The following is a 5,929-nucleotide window of genomic DNA, read 5'->3' as shown; positions in this document are numbered from 1 at the left end:
TTCCCCATATTTTCTAAGGTTTCTGAAATGCCATAAAGTGATTTTCTTTTTCTGGATGCTTTATGCCATAGAAATTATACTAATTTCTTGGAAGAGCCTCATAGATGCTGGTCCCACAAAAATTTCTGATAATGTTGCAAAATTGTTAGCTTTTCAGATGAGATTTATTTTCAAATATAATCCTCAAGACATGACTTCTGTTGTACCATTAATTTACCTAATCATATACTGGCAAAAAAGAAGGCAGATTCTTACTGAACGCCTGCAGATAGCTATGCTGCTAGGAAATGTCAAGTTAGTTAGTGAACGTGTTTCTATGAGGTCAGTGAGAAGCTCTCGGTCCAGCCGAGTTTTGCTTCAGTTTCTGCAGCAAGCACAGTGCACTGAAGCTAGAAGATCAGGAAGGATGGAGAAGTTTTCTGCACACGCCTGTCAGAATACAGACAGCAGCACAATGACAATATTCCATGAGAGAGAACCTAAATTATTCTAGTTATTTTTTAGTCCCTGTAGTTTTTTTTTTTTTCCTACAGAACCTTGGATTCACAGTCGGATATCATTTAGTCTTCTACTTTGGAAATCCTCCCCCCAGCACCCTGCAGAATTCCGAGCACTATTCATCTACTGGAGTGCAGATGTCAGCTCAGGCTGGGAAGGCCAGCCGCGAGCCTGTCCCTGGTAGTGTTCTAATTACAAGTGCTTTGCATGGTCATGCACACTGGTCTTTGAGGCTGTTTGTCCTCAGCTGGGGGAAAATAAATGGCATGTGCTAACGGAAAGATACACAGTTATAGTTAATTTATTAGAGTAATGAACACTCTCTGAATTAAAAAAAAAACAGTAAATTTACATTAGGAAGAAGAGTGAGCAGAATGTGGGGAAATTAAAAAAAAAAGACTTTAGAAAACTTGTGGGAGAAACTTGGCCGTGAGGAAAAGGAATGAGATCTGCAGGTAACAACAGGAAGATGAGAGGTTAAGAAAGGCGTTTGGTTGTTCTGCTGCCCACCCCGCCCCCTTTAGCTGTGGTAAATTGAACAACAGGTGAGGTGGGAAAGACCTCCTTGAAAGACTTAAACTATTGGAGAGATAAGAACTTCCTACTGGGCAAGGGCTATGAACCAGAGGGACACGTTCTTGAGCAAAGGGATTAGCCTTTGATAAGAAGAAAAACTCCACTGTGTTTTATCGGGTGGAAAAGAAATAGGTTTCTATATTTGGTACCAAAAAGTGACAGCACTCCTGTCTGGGACATCTATTTTCTCTACTAGGAAATGAGGCCATTTTTTGGTGCAAAATAGATGGAAGGTTTAGAAATTTGAGGAGAGTAGAGAAGGCTTGAAGTGGTTTGTGTGGATGTTTGGGGAGTAAACTGAAAAAAAAAAAAAAAAAAAAAACCCCAGAGCATCAGAGGGTAGTATGGGAACAGAAGCACATTTCATAAGTATACATTTTCAAATGCACACAGACTATGCAGTTATTCCATTCATTGATAGAATACATGATATAAAAACAAGTCTCAATATATTTAAATATATTAAAACTAATTTTTTACCAAATACAAATGAATTAGTAATAAATAACAAAATAATATGTAAGAAATAACCAAATACTTGGAAACTAAATAACTTCAATTATGCATGGATAAAAGGAAACACTCACTAAATTAGAAATATTTTAATTATGAAAGAGAACAAAACACAACACACCAAAATTCATAGAACACAACTATATCAGTATTTATAGGGAAACTGTCTGATCTAATGCTTATAGTAGAAATGACGAAAACTAAAAAATGTGCTACCTAAATTTGATCCTAAGCTGCAAAGCAAAAACAAAACAAAACAAAACAAAAACAATTAAATCCACAGTATGAAGTAGGAAATTAAGGAGTAGAAGTCAACAGAATAGAATAATAAAAAATATGATTAAACATTCCAAAGCTGTTTCTGCAGAAAGACTAGTAAATATATAATACAGAACTTGATGAAGAAGTTTTTTCTAATGAAGGATAATATCAGTATCAGGAAAGAGGACATAAGTAAATATCTTAAAATCATTAAAGTCATAATAAGGGAAATTATTAACCACTGAAATGCAGTAAGTTCAACAACTTAGAGGAAATGGAATAATTACCTCAAGTAGCCAAAATTTTAAACCAACATAAGAAGAAGTAGAAACTCTGTATATCTCTCTATCTTAAAAAATGTATGTCTAATGAAAACCTTCCCAGAAAGAAAATTACAGGCTGCAATGACTTCACTGGTGAGTTACATAAAATAGTTAAAGATGGTTTAATACCAAGCTCACATATATGCAAATGTATCTGTAAGAACTTGATTCCCAAATGAGGTCACACTCTGGGGGACCGTGGGTTAGGATTTCAACAAATCCTTTCAGGAGGGAAAAACTGAACCCATGACAGGTATCTACACTGATACCATTCTGCAGAAAGCAATGAAAATATAACATTTGAAGGATAAACTATAAAATGTAAAATTTTTTAAAAGCTCAGCAAACACCTAAGAGGACATGCAAACTCATAGATGGAATGGAGCTGTTATGGCTGGCTCAGCTGGACTCTGGGGCATGCTCCCATATTGGAAGTTAATTAACAGAGTGGCAGCACCATCCTGGGAGACATTGGGTCCCTCTGCAGCACGCCAGCTTGCTTCTTCCAATCTCAGTAGGGTTCCAAGAAAAGGCAAGTCCTAATGGGCAAAACACTTTTTACGCCTCTGCTTGCATTACATTTGCTGTTATTCTATTGGCCAAAGCCAAGCACAGGATGGAGGCCAGGGTCAACCCGAGGAAGTAGATAAAGAGGTGAAAATGAATTGGACCTCACAGCCACCACACTCTAGGGTGAAAAGAACCTTGTGTAATCTACTACTGGAGAACATGTGACTCTCTTCTATCCAATTGAATGTGGAAAGGGTGGTAGAATGCCACTCCCTTGATTAGTTTACATCATACAGTAGGTACCACTTAACAGGAATTTGTCCTTAGAAATGCATCATTAGGCAATTTCACCCTATGATATTAGACAAACATCACAGAGTGCACTTAGGCAAACCTGGATGGTCTAGCCTACTGCACACCTAGGATGCAGGGCACAGCCTACTACTCCCAGGCTACAAGCTTGTACAACATGCTACTGTGCAAAACAACACAAAATAAAGTCAGGCACAAGAGAAAATGACATAATCAAGAGAGGTGGTAAACACAGGTATTTGAAGGTGCTGCCAACTAACACATCTTGCTGTTTTACAGCAAACTCTTTTATAGGCAGAAAGAGTACACTCTGAAATAACATTAAATGTATATTACAGTAAATGCATAAACCAGTAACAGTGGTCTATTATCATTGTCAAGTATTATGAGCTGTATGTACATCATTGTATGTGCTATGCTTTTATACAACAGGCAGTACAGCAGGTTTGTTTCCACCACCACCACCACAAACACGTGAGTAGGGTGTTGCACTATGATTGTGTAAGAGCTGCAATGTCACTAGGTGGGAGGACTTTTTCAGTTCATTATAATATCATGGGGTCACTGCATGTGCGCATGCATGTGGTCTGCTGTTGACCAAAACGTTGTTATGCTGCATATGACTGTATATCAAAGGGGATGGCACGTCACCACCATGATTAGGTCATAAGGATCTGCCCTACCCAAGTTGGGAGAAGTATTTCCTTGGGTCATGGAGGGCTTGGCAGCTGTGTCATGACAGCTCGTGGCTATGAAGTGGGCCATGGTGCAGGGAACGGTGCGTGGCCTCTGGGACCAGAAGCTGGCAGCCAGTAAGGAGCCAGCAATTTCCATCAGACAAAGGCTGGCAATGAACTCTCCCAACAACCTGAATGAATGTGGAAGTGGGTTCTCCCCTACATAAAGACTCTAGCTGAGAACACAGCCAGCTGATACCCTAATTGCAGCCTTGTGACTCTAAGCAAAGGACCCTGATATGTCATGCCTGGACTTCTAACTCACAGAGATTGTGAAGTAATAAAAGTGTGTTGCTTTAAGTCACTAAATGCATGGTAAATTCCAACATGGCAATGGAAAACTAATAAAGGCAACTTACTGAAAAATATCCACCATAGTCAGTGATCAGGGAACTCCTGTCTTGTACGTGCATTCTTAACTGCGTCTTCACCTTCTCTTACCCAACTGGCAACTGTTGCAGACCCCGGCCAGCAGAGTCTGCCTGTTGTATACATGCACAGGCGACAACAACCCTGTGTGGGAAAAGGGAACAGGCACGACTACTCTCTCAAGGGGAGAGCGACTATGGTGCCTCGGCCACTCCCTCAAGAGGGGAGCGCCCCTACCCCTGCCTAGACAGGCTTTTATTGTTTTCCTGGGGTCTTACCATCATAGAAAGATTTATCATCTATCACACAGAGCATTATTATCTATGTTCTAGGTACAATCAAGGAAATAAAAATAGCATGCAGAAGGGGATGGCAATGAGCTCATTAGCTCTGTCCTTGGGAGAGCTCACATGGGTTTTGGGAGTTACCTTGAGGATAAACAATATACATCTGTTGCTTTAGACCAGAGTGAGGGGGTTTTAGCAAGAGCAAGCCATAACAGTCTGTAAGTATTTTCTAGGCCTGATTCCCATGGGAAAACTCGGTTTGCAGATCTGGCTCCTGCCCACCACTTTGCATCTGTAGGTTTTCCATATGGAGCTGAGTCACATTTGCCAGGCCAACACAAACCGGTCCCCTACAGGCAACTATTGTTTCCCATGCAGGCTTCTCAAGTGAGGGCTGTTTTCCCTCCCTCACAGTCACTCAGTTCCATAACCCCAGACAGATCAAAGACTTACTACTCCACCTTTGCACGTGGCACTGGAGAGAAAAACTCATACTAACCTCAGTCATAATTAATTCATGAATATCAACGTCAAGAGCACTCTCAAAGAAGCCCAGCAATGATACGACCTTTCTATCATCCATTCTGGCCTCAACTTTCCCAAGTCAACTATTTCATAACTTTTCTTTTTTAAGCATCCAACACTTCCCCATCTCCACCCCTCCACATGATGCCCTGTATTCTACAAGGTCATCGAGAAAGTAAAAGCAACTGAAAATTTTTTAATCCATTGTCAGAATCTGTGCATATACATTGTACTTCTTAGAAAAAAATGAACCTATACGGTACCTCTGGACGATTCATAATCTCCCATAAGTACATTTTTAAAATTAAGTATACTGTTTTTTTTAATGACAGCAATTACAATGTAAGTTATTTGAATTAAATTATTAAATAAAATAGTAGTCAAAAATTTAATCGTGGTTTTCAGAAATTCAAAGTCACTTGGATATATCAACTTTTTTACAAAATACATTTATAGATGTTAAATTATCTATATGTTCTGAGTAAAAAAGGTAATAAATGAGACCATGATGCAGGAACAGCCAACTAAATGATTTTTATTTACTCTTTTTCAACAGGATGCTATTACCAGTAGTTACTTTCTAATATTTGCAGTAACTTTTTCATGCTACAGTAGAGGGACAACTGCAAAGCTATCATGGGCTTTTCGAGTATTTGATATCTCAGAGGCCTGGTCTGAAACCTTTTTGGTGGAAAATTCATTAGCAGTTGCTTAGCAACTGAGGTATTTGGATGTACGAAGAATCGCTTGACATGTTTTTAGTGGAAAATATTGCCATAGGGAATAAAAGAGTTGAAATTCGGGATCTGTCTCTGAAATCTGAAAAAGAATTAATTGTTCCTGAGTAGTAAAATACTAGATTTTGAAAGACATTTTGGAAGGAAGATTTTAAGACTGAATCTTATTGGGAAAATAAAACACACACACAACCAAACAAAAGTGTTGTCAAATTAAAACATAAAAAACACTATTTGCTTATGAACCTCCTGAATCTAAATACAACAGCAGGCTGTGTTTA

Source organism: Artibeus jamaicensis, unplaced genomic scaffold, assembly GCF_021234435.1.
Source record: "Artibeus jamaicensis isolate MK-2021 breed Jamaican fruit bat unplaced genomic scaffold, CSHL_Jam_final contig_354, whole genome shotgun sequence".
NCBI classification, from domain to species: Eukaryota; Metazoa; Chordata; class Mammalia; order Chiroptera; family Phyllostomidae; genus Artibeus; species Artibeus jamaicensis.
This window is presented reverse-complemented; position numbering follows the sequence as displayed.